Here is a 16,613-nt window from a genome sequence, read left to right as displayed (position 1 = left end):
CCTGCTGGGAAACATCAAGTGAGGGAACTACCACCACAGAGCTCCTTATATAGGAGGAGACTACCCAGTCACATGACTCCCAATGACCTATCCTCTGGGAGCTTAATTGTTATCCAATTTAACATCCAAAGAATGGAATTAAATTGGAATGAAGTTAAATTAGAATCAATTGAGATAAATTGAATTAAATTAAAATGTCCCCCTATAGTAAAAGAGAGCCAGAACATTTTGGCAGGCTATTCAGTTTCATGATTAAGACTCCATGGCTCCACTGTGTGCCAGTCATATATTAATTTTTGTTCTTTATAAAGCAAAGATTGAAATAAATCTCCTCCATGAGGTAAATTTACTTTTATCAGAACAGTGTATCTTAATTCATTTAAAGTATGACCAGCTGTTATCCAATGTTGAGTCAAGGGAGCCTCCATTTTGCTTGTCCTAATGGTGCTCAAAATGTTCCATAATTCTCAATTTAATCTAATGTTGTGTGTGGCCTATATAGTATAGGCCACAGGGACAAACTATGGCATATACTACCCCCTGAGATTTACAGTTTGTGGAAGATCTGAATTTAAACACTTTCTGTGAATGTGGTATTGTTATTTCAGTAATGTGCATAGATGCATAACAAACTGAACATTGCCCAAAAGGGGCGTGTCCCAGGGAATGTTCCATACTGTAAGGTTGAGTTTTTAATATTTCACCTAAATTTCTAGCTCACTTGAAAGCAAATCTTGGGCGTTCTTTTATATTTGGATGAAGGTCAAGTATATGCCAATGTTGGTGTATTGCTTTTTGTATAAGATGTGCTTTGGTAGAATAAGGTAATACACAAACCAGAGGATTTGAAGATTGATTGATGGAATCTATTTTAAAGCTATTTTAGATAATGGATGTCCAATATTTTGGCTTCCCTGGGCTGCATTGGCCGAAAAAAAATTTTCTGGGGCCGCATAAACGCTGCAGCAAGACAGAGGAGGGAGCCGGCAAGACTGTAAACACCCGGGGGCAGCAGAGGAAAACACTGCATCGCTCTTGACCGGGGCTGCACAAAATACTTCACGGGGCCGCATGCAGCCCTTGGGCCGCAGATTGGACACCCCTGCTTTAGATAGTACCTGTAGCTTTCCCCAGCCTATGATTTTGTTATTAGTAGCACTTTGCACTTTGTATTACATGTTATGTTAGATTTTAAATGTAGATTAAATAAATTTTGTTAGTTTTTAGGATATGAATTGAATTAAAGAAATCAATAAATTAAATATTTAATTAATTTTATGTTATGGTATTCTTGGTATAGCATTTAACAAACAATAAACAAGCAAAGTTTCTTCTGCCAGCCTGGTCTAGTCAAACTCAGAGTGCTCACTCTATGTCCCAGGTAAGTTCAAATCATTTCCACAAAAAAACACAGTCCAAAAAGAAAAACCAAGAGTCCATCAGCACAGTTCTTACAGTCCTTAATCCAACAAAGACACAAAAATTAACAGGTTGGCCTCAATACACTACAAAGTCCCTCTTCTCTGACTACGTTAGGAGAGAGAGACTGGTAAGTCTGCCAAAATAGGTACTTTGGAAAGCACTTCAAAATGCAACCTTCAAGACCCACTCCAATGATGTCGGGCAAACTCAAGCCCCAATCTCTAAAGCTCCTTCATATAATAAAGGATATGAACTTTACAGGGAAAACACAAACTCTTCCCTGCTTTAGGCAGTGCTTAATCCTGCTTAATTTCAGCAATGTCCTTATGTCCAGTTTTTGCTTGCAGCGGCAGCCATTTTGAGCAGAAACCCCACCCCCCCAAAAAAAAAGAAAGGTTAAGCTTCTTGGAAAGACTAGAGGCAAAAAATTTCCCCTTCCATGAGTCCCAACAGGTTCTCACAATCCCAGCTTAACTCACAGTCCCAGGCTTCAGCAAAGGTGCTGCAAAACTCCTGCTCTAGAAAAAAAAACAAAAAAAAAAACCTTGGCAAAGGCCACAAAACAGTATCAACTCACTTCCATAAACTCAGAAAGTGTTTGCTCAGGTACAGGACCCAATTTCATCGCTTCTGGTGCATTTTCCTCTGTTACCGTTTCCCTGAAAATAAGACTGTCATATTAATTTGGGGGCAAAAAACACACTGGGGCTCATTTTTGGGTGGGGGATGCAAAATTTATTGCTACCTGGTGCCCTCTATACCTGAAAGTGTTGCAGACTGAGAGCAAGTTGTCTGATGACAGACTGCGAGCAGATTGAAATAGAGCTGCACTGCAGTGGACACTAGGACCCTGAGGCAGCCACCAGAAGCCCCAGTTTCAAGCCCTGCTGCAGCTGCTATAAGCAGCTGATAAAATTGTTTGTTCAGCTCCCTGCCAGTGGTCTAAACCAGGACAAAATGCAGCTTTGGGGGGAGGTTCAGCAGCCGCAAGGAAGCCTCTGTGTGAATGCTGCAGCGGATAATATTGCTTGTCCTGCTCCCTGTCGGCGGTGGAGGCAATCAGGACATGTGCAACTTGGAGAGACATTCAGCAGCCGCCGGGAAACTTCCGTGCAGCTGCTGTAATTGCTTTTCTGGCAGGGGAGACAACATCCATGACACACACGCACAGCAGCTGCAGGGAAACTTCCAAACTTTCCCTGCTCACTGCCGGCAGCGGAGACAAGATTGCAAGTTCGGGGGACTCCAACAGCCACAGAGAAACTTCTGTGCGGCTGCTGTAATTACTTTCCCTGCTCACTGTCGGCGGCGAAGTCAACATCACAGGTTGGAGGAGGGCGGGTCACGCTTCTTCTGGGTACTAGGGCTTACTTTTGGGTTAGGGCTTATATTAAGACCTACCCCCAAAATCATGCTAGGGCTTATTTTCGGGGTAGGGCTTATTTTTGGGGAAACACGGTAGCTCATTTCCTTCCTCAGGCAACAGCATTTCAATGTCCTCTGGCTGTTGGGACTGCAGAGGCTCCTTCTGTGGGAGCTTCTCTGGGCTGCTCTTTCCACTGAGGCTTCCAGGCATTCAAATCTTCCTGGGCTGTGGAGCCACGTCCATCCCTGCGCGGGGGATGGTCACAGCTTTGTCCTGACTGCCTCTCTACCTGGTTAACCAGCAGTTTCAAGATGGATGAACTTAAAGGGGCAGAGCCCTGTTTTACCTGGCTGTGCTTTGTAGGTAATGAAGGCAGTGTTCTATGTACTGGGTTTGGTCTGTGCTCAGCATGGTGACTGGATTCCTGATTATGCAGAGGAGAATAGGAGGGATGGAAAGCTGCTGCACAGGGGGATGGGAGGGAGGGATGGAAAGCTGCTGCATATGGGGTAGAGAAGAGACGAAGAATTGGTGGAGATGGGATGGAGGAGAGGAAATGAGAGATGCAACAGAGGTAGAAAGGGGTGAGAGGACGATATCCTGCATATGGTGGAGAGAGAAACATGCAAGAAGAGAGAGGGGGAGAAATGTTGGACATAGGGTAGAGGGCAGGGAGATATGGTGCATAGGGAGAAAGAAATGGTGCACATGATAATGGAGGAGAGGAAGGAAGAGATGCTGCATGGAGGGGAATAGAGAGGTTTGACACAGGGCACAAGGCAGGGAGAGAGAGATGGTAGACAGTGAGAAAGAAACAGAAATGTTGGATATGGCAGTGGAAGGGAAAATACAGAGATGGAAGATAAATGTTGAGCATGGAGAAAGAAGAAAACAGGAGACCCTGGTGAGTGAGTTAACAGAAGACAAACAGAAACCAGAGCCTGGGACCAATGTGATTTGAATAATAAAATGACCAGACAATAAAGGGTAGAAAAAAATAATTGTATTTACTATTTTGTGATTACAATATGTCAGATTTGAAATGTGTATTTTGACAGAGCTGGTGTTAGACCCTGAGTGTAAGCTAGAACCTAACAGAGAGAGGAAAAGTCTTTTTTGTTTATTTGTGTTTACACTACAGCGCCGGACATGGGGCTGGAGAGAAAAAAAGGGGCTGGGGTGGGTGAAGAGACTATAAAATAAACCAAAGCCAGGATGTTTGAAAAGAAAAAGAAAAAAAAAAAAAGCAAAACACTCTAGTGGGTGGGAAAAAATGAATCAAAAAATCAATTCAATATGCCAAATTGAATAAAAAGTTTTTCCCTGAATTGGGCAGCAGTAGTGCATATAGCTCAGGGGATCAGAACCCTGAATATATTGGTAAAGGGGGAATTTCTATTGGTACTATTTACCGTATTTTCGCGGATATAACGCGCACCATTGTAAAACGCGCACAGGGGTATAGCGCGCAGAAATCACGATGATATGTACAAAAACTTTTCTATACCGCGCTCAGGCATATAACGCGCATGCTGCCCGACTCTCCTCTGGCCACCCCGACTCTCCTTTCGCTCTCCCCGACTCTCCTCTGGCCACCCCGACTCTCCTTTCGCCCTCCCCGACTCTCATCTGGTTGCCCCGACTCACCCTGACTTTCGGTGCACTGCCCCGACTCTCCTCTGGTTGCCCCGACTCACCGTTCACCCGCCCTGACTTTCGGTGCACTGCCCCGCCTCTCCGTGCCTGTCCCCCTTGAAGTCCTGTCCCCCCTTGAAGGTCTGCCTGTCCCCCTTGAAGATCTGCCTGTCCCCCCTTGAAGTCCTGTCCCCATCCTGAAAGCCTGATGCCCCCCCTCGACGTCCGATTCTTCTCCCCCCTCGGCAGGACCACTCGCACCCCCACCCCGAAGGACCGCCGACTCCCCGACAATATTGGGCCAGGAGGGAGCCCAAATCCTCCTGGCCACGGCGACCCCCTAACCCCACCCCGCACTACATTACGGGCAGGAGGGATCCCAGGCCCTCCTGCCCTCGACGCAAACCCCCTCCCCCCAACGACCGCCCCTCCCCAAGAACCTCCGCCCGTCCCCCAGCCGACCCGCGACCCCCCTGGCCGACCCCCACGACACCCCCACCCGCCTTCCCCGTACTTTGTGTAGTTGGGCCAGAAGGGAGCCCAAACCCTCCTGGCCACGGCGACCCCCTAACCCCACCCCGCACTACATTACGGGCAGGAGGGATCCCAGGCCCTCCTGCCCTCGACGCAAACCCCCCTCCCTCCAACGACCGCCCCCCCCCAAGAACCTCCGACCGACCCGCGACCCCCCTGGCCGACCCCCCCACCCCCCTTCCCCGTACCTTTGGAAGTTGGCCGGACAGACGGGAGCCAAACCCGCCTGTCCGGCAGGCAGCCAACGAAGGAATGAGGCCGGATTGGCCCATCCGTCCTAAGGCTCCGCCTACTGGTGGGGCCTAAGGCGCGTGGGCCAATCAGAATAGGCCCTGGAGCCTTAGGTCCCACCTGGGGGCGCGGCCTGAGACACATGGTCGGGTTTGGCCCATGTGCCTCAGGCCGCGCCCCCAGGTGGGACCTAAGGCTCCAGGGCCTATTCTGATTGGCCCACGCGCCTTAGGCCCCACCAGTAGGCGGAGCTTTAGGACGGATGGGCCAATCCGCCCTCATTCCTTCGTTGGCTGCCTGCCGGACAGGCGGGTTTGGCTCCCGTCTGTCCGGCCAACTTCCAAAGGTACGGGGAAGGGGGGTGGGGGGGTCGGCCAGGGGGGTCGCGGGTCGGCTGGGGGGGGCGGTCGGGGGTTCTTGGGGGGGGGCGGTCGGTGGAGGGAGGGGGGTTTGCGTCGAGGGCAGGAGGGCCTGGGAGCCCTCCTGCCCGTAATGTAGGGCGGGGTGGGGTTAGGGGGTCGCCGTGGCCAGGAGGGTTTGGGCTCCCTTCTGGCCCAACTACACAAAGTACGGGGAAGGCGGGTGGGGGTGTCGTGGGGGTCGGCCAGGGGGGTCGCGGGTCGGCTGGGGGACGGGCGGAGGTTCTTGGGGGGGGGGCGGTCGTTGGGGGGAGGGGGTTTGCGTCGAGGGCAGGAGGGCCTGGGATCCCTCCTGCCCGTAATGTAGTGCGGGGTGGGGTTAGCGGGTCGCCGTGGCCAGGAGGGTTTGGGCTCCCTCCTGGCCCGATATTGTTGGGGAGTCGGCGGTCCTTCGGGGTGAGGGTGCGAGTGGTCCTGCCGGGGGGGGGGGATGTATCGGACGTCGGGGAGTCGGCCGGGCAAGAGGGCTTGGGCTCCCTCTTGCTCCGATCGTGGATGCGGGTGCGGGTGGGAGCGCGTGCGAGCGGTCGTTCGGGGTGGGGGTGCGAGCGGTCCTGCTGGGGGGGTGAATCGGGCGTCGGGCGGGGTGGGAACTATGTTTAAAAACTTTTGTATACCGCGCTCAGGCATATAACGCGCGAGGGGTATGCGCGGTACGTAAAATCACGTATAACGCGCGCGTTATATCCGCGAAAATACGGTACTCTCCTTTTACTTGATCATGTCCTTCTGGTCTGCCTCCTGTGCACATACCCAGCCACAGGGTACCATAGGGGGCCAGGGGCTACACCTGATTTTGGCAAATCAGCGAATGTCGGCTAAAACAATTGCTGAGACACTGCAGATATCGAGGGAACATGTTGGGTGAATAATCCATGAGCAGCTGGGTATACAGAAGCTGTCAGCCAAGTGTGTGCCTAAATATTTGAATGCTGATGAGAAATGACGTTGAGTGAACACTTCCAAGTTGATTTTGTAGCATTTTCAGTGAGCTGGTGTCAATGGTTTGGAACAACTAGCTGCTGTTGATGAAACATGGTTACAATTAAGGCAAAACAAAAGTCCATGCAATGGCGGCACTCAAGACCAAGGAAATTTAAAACCCAAACGTCAGCAGGAAAGGTCATGTCCACAGTGTTTTGGGATCAGGAAGCTGTAGTGACCAACTATCTTCCAAAGGGCCAAACAGTTAATGCAGAACACTACTGTAACTTCCTGTGCTGATTAAAGGAGGCATTGAAAGAAAAAAGGAGAGGGAAGCTTTTGCCAGACAATGCACCTGCTCACAAGGCTGGCAAAACAATGGATGTTTTGACGCAGTTGGGTGTAGTGCACAGACCGACCACCCTATTCACCAGATCACGCTCCATCTGACTATTTTCTGTTTCCAAATCTTAAAAAGAGTTTGAAAGGATGACAATTTTTGAGTGACTTGGAGGTGATTGCAGTAGCAGAGCAATATTTCAGTGACCAGACATCAGAGTACTTTTAGGAAGGGTTGCAGAAATTCAGACACGATGTGCCAAGTGTGTTGAACTTAGGGGTGAATGTGTGGAATAACTTGTAAGTTTCATGGCTCCATGTCATTCCCTTCTTGGGAACTTTTCAGCACCCCCTCTTGTAGGTAAATTTATGGGTATAACAAATGATTGCTACATAAACAAATCACGTGCATACTAGTTACTAGGGCAATCCATAAACACCTCCACGGGTTCTGTAATTTTCGCCTACTTATACAAAGATAGAGAGACCAGGGCTTTATGAAAGAGTTTTATTATAGATATAAAAAAATATAATTCATAAGCCAGCAGCAAATAATAATTAATTATTGTTCACAAAATATATCAGAATACATATATGAAACTCAGTACATAATTATTACAGAATAATCTCTAAGTCAATGAGTAAATATAACTAATTCTTACACACTAGGTAATTCCTTATAAAATAAGCCCTGATTAGCAGCAATCTATTACAGTTTATCACCAAGAGTAATTAACATCTCCTTTCCTGAAACCAATCAGAGATCTAACTAGCCCAGTTGATAAGAAAAATATGATTCCTTGCTCACCATCCTTCAGGTCAAGCCTCAGGGAGATGGAATCCGTCCTTTTTCCTTGGCAGCAGCCCTTCTCCCTTCGTTTTATCTTCCCCCCTGTCCAGCAGCACCACTGCTCCCCCTGTCCAGCAGCAGCCCTTCTCCCTTCATTTTACCTCCCCCCTGTCCAGCAGCACCTCTTCCCTGCTCCCCCTGTCCAGCAGTAGGCCATCTCCCTAACTTTGACCTTCCTCCCTGTCCAGCAGCACCCCTTACCTGTCCAGCAGTAGGCCTTCTCCCTTCCTTTTACCTCCCCTATGTCCAGCAGCACCCCTTCCAGCAGGGAATTTTTACCAGCTACCTTGTAGCACCCGCACAACACCTTACGCCTCCAGCCAGCATGGGACACCTCACAGCACCCACACGACACCCTTCAGCTGTTCCTCCGCCACTTGGATTTTCATCTCTGACAGAAATTAAATTGAAAAAAAGAGAATGACTGCAGATGGTGGATGATAAAATGTGTTTGCTTTTCGACTATGAGCCACGTTTTGAGTTCATTTGCACTCAATAACAAGCACACCCATCACATTGATTAGCAATTCTGTTCTATCTACTTTAGTTTCAATGTTACAATTACCCATACATAGCTTAAAAGAACTATAAACAAATAATTCTCAAATTTAATTTTTTATCAGTTTTGCAATTTTATAATTTCAATTATAATGTACCCCTGAAAAAATTTGCTCCGTTTGGTGTGCCAGAACTACAGAAAAGTTTGAGAGACACTGGGTTGGAGAATATTAAGTGGGACTGAGAAGTAGGTATTTAGTGCTACTGGATCTGAACAAAGAAAATTTGATATTTCTGGGAAGGACATAAAGCCCCACTAGTGTTTCAGCTCCAACGCTCATAGAATTCCTATCAGTGTCCAAGCTGTTACTGCCGCGGCCAGCGCGGCTTTGTAAAGGAGGGGGAAAATGGGAAGTGGGTGCTGATATTTTGGGGTCATTGGAATTTTGGAGGGCTGGCACATTTAGATACTTAGGGGAAGTGGCAGAGGGAGTTCTAGTAGAGCTGCTAGTCCTTTGGGGTTTAGCATACCGGAAGTTGGTAAGGGGGGAGGTTAAGGGCATGAGAAAACATATAGGATCTTGGAAACCCTGGTGTTGGGGGGGGGGGGGGGTGATTTGATCCATAGGAAGGCATAGGTTGAAGTTTCTAGAGGATGGCACAGACTAGCATCTTGAGGTCAACATGTGCGATAGGGGCAAAGAACAGAAGACCATTCCACCGCAAATCCAGTCCAAAGAACCAACAATAAATCCATGCTATCGAAGGACATAAACTGCTTCTGATTTTTCGTATCCTCCATGCTGTTGCTTTGGACAACATAATGGGATAGGCTGCCGTTTTGCGGTTGGTTTATTTTAGAAAACTGTTAAAGACCTATCTGTTTGATAGGTTGACGCCTTAATACCTTCCGTGTTTTTACAAAAAAATCTCTTGTTTTAACTGATCTATTCCAATTTTATTTGCTTATTTTACCTCTTATGTTATTTCTATTCACACTGTATGTATTAACTTTCCTTGTTGTAAACCGCTTCGAACTTTTTGGTGTAGCGGTATATAAAAAAATAAATTATTATTATTATTAAATATGGGAGGTAGATTATTTTATTTGAGTAAATGGGATGGAATAGGCTGATATAGTAGAAGTGCGGAACGATTTTAGACTGATATGTTTGGAAATGAGAGGAGTAGCAGGTCGGCATCTGCGATGGGGTGTGGTGGCCTGGTTTATGTAAGAGTTTAGGTGGGGGTCGTGGGGGGGGGTATTTCTCACTTTTACTGTTTCTGGCAGGGGTGTCTTCGCCTTGCCCGGGAGCTTCAGGCTGCGACCGAAAGTAACAGGCTCAGACAGCAGTCGCCGAATCGCGAGAGGGAGGAAATCACGACAGCGCCCAGCAGAGCCGACCGAAACAAGGGAAGGTCTAACGTGGCCGGCTCCCGCCGCCAGCCCCCAGCCCCGGTTTTTTTAAAAAGCCGAGCCCCTCCCTCTCCCCGCCCGGCCGTAAAGCAGCCGCAATAAGCCTAGGGCGAGGGCTTTCCCCTTCGGGTCAACCCATGGGCAGAGGGGGACCAGGCGTTTGGCCCTGAAAGTGACTTATTCAGGGCCTGCCGCTGGGCGCCCCTCTCCCTTGGCATATTGCGGCTGCTTTACCGCTGGGCGGGGAGAGGGAGGGGTTCGGCTTTTTTTTTTTTTTTAAAGCCGGGGCTGGAGGCTGTCCGTGCGCGGGAGTCGGCCACGTTAGACCTTCCCTTGTTTCGGTCAGCTCTGCTGGGCGCTGTCGTGATTTCTTTCCCCCCCCTCGCGATTCGGCGTCTGCTGTCTGAGCCCGTTACTTTCGGCTACGGTCGCAGCCTGAAGTCTGGAACTGGCTCCCGGCCAAGAAGGCGAAGATACCGCTGCCAGAAACAGTAAGTGAGCCATACCACTTCCCCCCCCCCCCTCCCCGACTCCATCTAATCCCCTAAATATGCCAGGCCACCACACCCCATCGTGTTGATGATGCCAACCTGCTGCTCCTCTCCCATCTCCAAACATTGTTCTCACCCTTGAAAAATAGCCTATTCCACTTCATTTACTCACAGAAATCAGTCTACCTCTTCCCATATTTCAAATATACTAATGGCAGAACAGCACCCTATCCCTCCTGCATATCACACAGGTTGACCACAAAATCGTTCTTTAGAAATGTGAACCTACCCCTTCCCATGGGCCAATATACCCCCCAAAATACTAGGGTTTCCAAGACCTTCTGCCCTCAACTCCCTCCCCCCCTTATCAACTTCAATCTATACTTTATCCCAAAGAACTAGCCCCCCACTAGCTTACCTCTTCTAGAGCTCCCTTGGCTTCTCCCCCTAAGTACCAGCCTGTCCTCAAGAAAATAATACCACCCCTCCCATGATCCCAAAATACCAGCCCTCTTTTTGTGCCCTACCCAGAAATATCAAGTTCTCATTGCTGAAATATAGAAGCCCTAAATACCTAACTGCCTCCCAAAACACTTTCCCATCTCTTAAAATACCAGTCACAGCCTGGCTCATTCCACCAAAATACAAATCCTCTGGCTGCTGAATCCCTGCTCCTTACCCCTTCTTGTTGCTGAAATCCCTATCAGTGGTTTTGCAAACTGAAGTTTGCTTTCTTTCACATGATACAGATGCTGGTAGATGCGAGTAATTAGATCCGGGGGTGCTCCCTGGGGATGCGGGAATGCTATCGGGGTATCCTTCACAGAGTACCTATGGGTTGCTAAATCATAGGGGTGGTCCTCTGAGAGGAAAGCCCGCTCTTGTGCTCAGATGATATAATGCAGGGATTGTCTGATGTTCACAGTCCGTGAGCTGGAGATTTTCTTCCCTAAAAGCAGCAGCAGCAGCACAGGAGCAGAATTTAACTGGACTCTTCTCAATTGAGAGGAAGGGGTTTGCAGGTTGCAGCTTCCACTGTAGAGTCAAAACTCTTTTCCCCACACTCCTACACACTGCCTGTCTCTCTTAAGCCCCTATTTCTAAAGGCTTAGGTTTATTTGGAATTTAATATACCTCGTTTAAGAAAAATAGAGCTAAGCGGTTTACACTATTAAAGGAACCAAAATATTTTTAACCATATTATAATAATAATAATAATAATAATAATAATTTTATTCTTGTATACCGCCATACCCAAAAAGTTCTAGGCGGTTCACATTCATTAATTACAGTCCGCGGTGATACACGGATTTACAATATATTGACAAAATTACAAATTTACACAAATTACAAAATATTGACAAAATTACAAATTTACACAAATTACAAAATATTGACAAAATTACAAATTTACAGAGTTGTAACGAAGTTACAGAACTGTCAAAACTACAAAATTACAGAATTGTAACAAAAATTTATAAGCGATGAAGAGGGGGGGGCAAGAGGAAAAAACTATAGCTGAGATTTAGCAGGGGTAGTGGTAAGACCGAAGGAAGGGTTGGTACGCGCTAGCGAGTGTGAGATCAAGTGTGGAGGGGGGGAGAGTGGGAAGGGGGAGGAGCCGGTGGCAAATGTTCTGTAGCATAGCAGAAAACACTGACAGTCTTAGCCCATATAGCTAGAAAACAGATAAAGTCGACCTCTACTAGAGCTCCCTCTGCCCCTTCCCCTAAGTATCCAGCCATATTTATTTATTTAATAAATATTTATTAATCATACTATCTTTCCATTTTAGGCAGGTAATACCCACCCTATCCATTTTAGTACAGGATGTAATAATCAAAATATACTCAATATCTTATGACAATAATACAAAACCAAATAAAATGAGAAAACAAGTAACAAATGAGCCTTTAAATAAGTAGACCTTGTCATATAAGCAATATCTGTGCAGAGAATACCTGAGAGAGAGAAAAAAAATACGTTTCCAACTGTTTCCAAAACTGTATTATAGAACAGTTCCCTAAGTCAAAAGCTAATGTGTTCCACATTCTGGCAACTTCAATATATACAGTACATTTGCAAAACTATTCATGTCCAGTCCGATGGAACATTTAACTTGATGAACTGGGCACAGTAAGCAGTGTTATTGTTGGCTAAACAAAAACAACACCTATAATATGTATCACAAAATTCTACATGCTATTTTTCTTGGTTATATATGCTATGCAGTGTGGCCATGTTAATGAGATGGGTTGTATACCAAGCACTTCATAGGCCAGCTTGTGAAAGATCTTTGCAGGCTGTGGTGAGCATGGAAGGTTATCCACATCTCAAGCCATAGAATCACCAGCTAAAGCCAGAACCCCAGATCCTTGGGTCAGCCTTTGCCATTCTGCAGTGGGAGATAAGTGGGGATTGACCTTGCCTTCTTAAGATAGGAGCTTATGGGGCAAGCTTGGAGAATGAACAAGTATGGCAAGGACCTCGCCCAGGCTGCATTTATTTCTCTCTAAAGGCTCAGATCCATAATGTGCAGCTTCCAACAAGCTAATCTATTTTGCACATATGATCCACAAAAGAGGAAGTGGGTGGGAGGTTGGGGACATGCTACACAGATCAGACCACCAGGAATTTTTTGCATGCAGGGGTGGGGAGATTTTTTGTTTCGCAATGTGGTCCCTTTAGAACAAGGATCTCAAAGTCCCTCCTTCAGGGCCACAATCCAGTCGGGTTTTCAGGATTTCCCCAATGAATATGCATTGAAAGCAGTGCATGCACATAGATCTCATGCATATTCATTGAGAAAATCCTGAAAACCCGACTGGATTGCGGCCCTTGAGGAGGGACTTTGAGACCCTGCTTTAGAAGATGACAACTTTGTGGAGCTGGAGCAGAGAGTGGAGGAGGCTGAGAGCAGAAAAGAGAAGCATGAGGACTTTTGTGGTATCGAGTGGAAAATGGAAGTGTTTGAGATGTAGGCAGGGACGCTCTTGGAGAAAATTGAAGACTTGGGAGCAATGTTCCCTCTAAAGATTGAGTTGATGTGAGCAAAAATTTTCTGTTACATTACCCTGATGGTATTATACACACTGTACATTACAAATTAAGAATTGCAAATATAAATTTAAAAAATGGAAAAATTAGATTTTTTTTTTTTTATAGAAAGGATTAAAAAACATTTTCAGTTAGTTCTCAAAAGCCTACACCTCCTTCCCCAGGTCAAGACAGAAAGCTGTCCTGGCCTGAGAAAGGAGGTTTTGGTCTCAGACAGTTGTTCAAAAATGTATTATAATTAGTTCAATGAAAAGATATCAACTTAACTCTATTTTATATTTATGTTTATTAACCTTTATAAACACAGGTACCACACTACATTATCCAGAATTTAAAATAAAATTATTTTTTCTATCTTCATGTTCTGGCCAGTCACTTCTCTGGTTTCTGCTTTCTTCTATCTTAAGTCTCTTTCCAGGATTTTTCTCTCTTCCTTTTCCTTTTGGCTTCTTCAATTTATTTTTCTACCTCTGTGTCCAGATTTAACTCATTTTTACTATCTAGTCTTCTAGTTCCCTCTTTTTTACTGTCTATTGGCAGCTTTCCATCTCTTTCCCACAACCTGGCCTATTTTACTTCCTCTTATTCCCAGTCTTTCACTTACTCTGCATTCTTTCTCTCCAACTTTTATACAATGTTTGCTCCCTGTATCTGCCCTTTCTTTCCCTTTCCATCATTATACCATATTTTCTCTCACCCCAAATATCTGCTCATTTCTCTCCCCTCAACCATCCAGCATCTACTCCCTTCTATACAGCATCTGCCTCTTCCATACAGTGTCTCCTCACTCTCTCTCCCCTTCCATCAATATCTTCCCTCCTCTGTCTCTTTCCCCTTTCATGTCCATCTCTTCCTTTTCATTTCCTCCTTCCATCATCTCCCTCCCGTCTTTCCCCTCTTACATCCAGTCTTCAGTCTCCCTTCTATACAGCCTATCCCCTTTCCCTTTTCCATCATCTCCCCTTTCTCCCCTTCCATCAATATTTCCATCCTCTTTGTATCTCTCCCCTTCTATAGGTCTGCCCCCTTTCTTCCCCTCACCTTCCATCCAGTATCTGTACTTTCACTTCCCCCATTCCATCATCTTACTCCTCTCTGTACCCCAGACTTCCAACATCTGCCCTCTCTCTCCCTTGTTCTATCTAGAAACTGTCTTCCCACTGCTATATAAAATCTGCCCCCTCTCTCCCCCCACCCCAAAGCATTTCCATCACCTTCTGCCTCTCTCTCCTCCCACCCCACTTCCATTGTCTCTACCCCCTCTCTCCCTAACCCACATCCACCAGAATCTGCCCTCTCTCTCCCCCCATCCCACATTCACCAGTGTTTGCCCCCTAGCATCCCCACCACTGCTGTTGCTGCTTCTGCTATACTTAAGCAAACTGGAACAAACCGTAATAGTTTTATTTATATCCCGTCATACCTTTCAGTACAAGACGGTTTACAACAAGAGAGGCTTCAGGAATGCAGCGAAGTTACATCAAGAGCATGAAGTAGGAGTAAACAAATAGGCGTGTAACATAATTATATAAATATATATATATATATAATCAAAGGCAGGAGCATACAAGTAGACGTGGAGGAAATCGTTTGAGGAAGTTTAAACAAATTTATCAAATAAATGGGTTTTCAGTGATCTTCTGAATGATTGGTATGACGATGTCACTTAGAGTATTGTTCCACCTTCCTGCTTGGATGGAAAGTGTCTTGTCGAGGAATCTTTTGAATTGGCATCCTTTGGGATTCGGAAAGGCAAATAATAGTGTTCTGCATGAGAGGCGGAGTTTGTTTTGGAGAACAAAGTGTTTCAGAAGGTGTAGTATCGAATAGTGTTTTGAAGCATAGACAACCGAATTTGAAAATTATTCTGGCCTCTACTGGTAGCCAGTGCAGTTTTTTGAAATATGGAGTGATGTGGTCGGATTTTTTTCAGGTCAGAAATCAGTCATATATGGCTGTGTTTTGGATTGTTCTCAATCTTTTGGTAGTTTTTTGTAGGATCCTAGGTAAATGATGTTTCAGTAGTCCAGTGAGCTTAGGATTAGTGATTGTACTAACAGTCTGAATGATGCAAAATTGAAATATGGTTTTATTGTATGCGGTTTCCATAAAAGGCAGAAGCATTTTTTTTTTTAAACTAAGATGTCGGTGTGGACGTCGAATGTCAGTTGTTGGTCTAAGGTCACTCCTAGGATTTTTATGGTGCCGTTAATAGGAAAGTTTCTCGCTTGTAAGCTGATTGATGGTATTTTGTATTTGTTTATTGGGGTGGCCATGAATATTTTGGTTTTCTCAGGGTTAAGTTTTAGTTTGAAGTTTTTTGTCCATTGTTCTACGTGATCAATGACAGATGAAATGAAGTGTCTGGTTTCCGTTGATAGTGTAGAGAAGGGAATGATGTCATCAGCGTATATGCTTGTTTGGAGATTTAGTTTGGATAGTTCATGGCCTAGTGAAGACATGTATAGATTGAACAGGGTTGGTGATAGTGGGGAGCCTTGTGGGACACCACAGGAGTTGGTCCAAAATTGGAAGTAGACTTCACTGATGACTTCAAACCGGCTGCAGGACCTTCCTATACATAGCTGTGGCTGCTGGCTTTGCCCCAGAAGAAGTGATTTTGGAGAGGGTGGGCCAACAGTGGCGGGTAAGTATGGGAAGGTCTTGCAGTTGGTTTGTTTCAGTTTGCCACTGCTGTTTCTGCTTCAGGAAAGCAGCAGCAACGGCACAAGATGGAAGAATGATATTAGAAGGGTGCTTAACCCAACTCTGCCAGCTGCACAGCCTCCTGCTAAAAGGTGTGCAGCCAGGGCCGGATTAATCAATAGGTACACTAGGCACTTGCCTAGGGCCCGAAACTGTGAGGGGGGCCCACTGAAGGAGGACGACTCACCTTGCCATCAACGGCAACGGGCTTCCCCTCCCGGCATGAACGGCAACGGGCCCCCCCCTCCCGGCATCAACCGCAATGCAGCCGGATCTGTTACTGGAAGGTCCCATGATGACTGATTCTGCCGGTCCATCCCCCTCCGACGTCACTTCTTCAGGAGCAAGTAAGTGACGTTGGAGGGGGATGGACCGGCAGAAGCAGTCATCATGGGACCTTCCAGTAACAGATCTGGTTGCACTGCGGTTGATGCCGGGAGGGGGGCCCGTTGCCATTGCTGCGGGAGGGGGGGTTCGTTTCTGTCAGCTGTTATAATGCTGCTTTCGGGCAAAGGAGCTCAGAGGGCAGAGCCAGCAGCAATGTTTGGAGGGGGAGAAAGGAGCATGGAAGGGTGGTGGAGGAAGAGAAAGGGGGCAGGGTGGTATGGAAGGGTGGTGGGAAGGATGGTGGAGCAGTGTGGTATGGAAGGGTGGTGGAGGGAGAGAAAGGGGGCAGATGCTGATGGAATTGTGTGTAGGGAAAGGAAAGGATACTGGATGAAAT

The 16,613-nt window shown here is 46.6% G+C and overlaps 1 protein-coding gene across 2 annotated transcripts in view; it reads left to right on the top strand.

The window, feature by feature from the left end:
* Window positions 1-9,929: 9,929 nt before the first annotated feature.
* LOC117356372 (leucine-rich repeat-containing protein 3-like) overlaps window positions 9,930-16,613 on the top strand; it is a 32,081-nt gene continuing 25,397 nt past the window's right edge. For both annotated transcript variants that reach the window (XM_033935501.1, XM_033935502.1), the window contains exon 1: window positions 9,930-10,126. The gene's annotated coding sequence lies outside the window, so the exon portion shown is untranslated. The remainder of the gene's footprint in view (window positions 10,127-16,613) is intronic.

This window comes from Geotrypetes seraphini, chromosome 3 (genome assembly GCF_902459505.1).
Source record: "Geotrypetes seraphini chromosome 3, aGeoSer1.1, whole genome shotgun sequence".
NCBI classification, from domain to species: domain Eukaryota; kingdom Metazoa; phylum Chordata; class Amphibia; order Gymnophiona; family Dermophiidae; genus Geotrypetes; species Geotrypetes seraphini.
The sequence above is the reverse complement of the archived record's forward strand: the minus strand, read 5'-3'. Positions and strand labels throughout refer to the sequence as shown.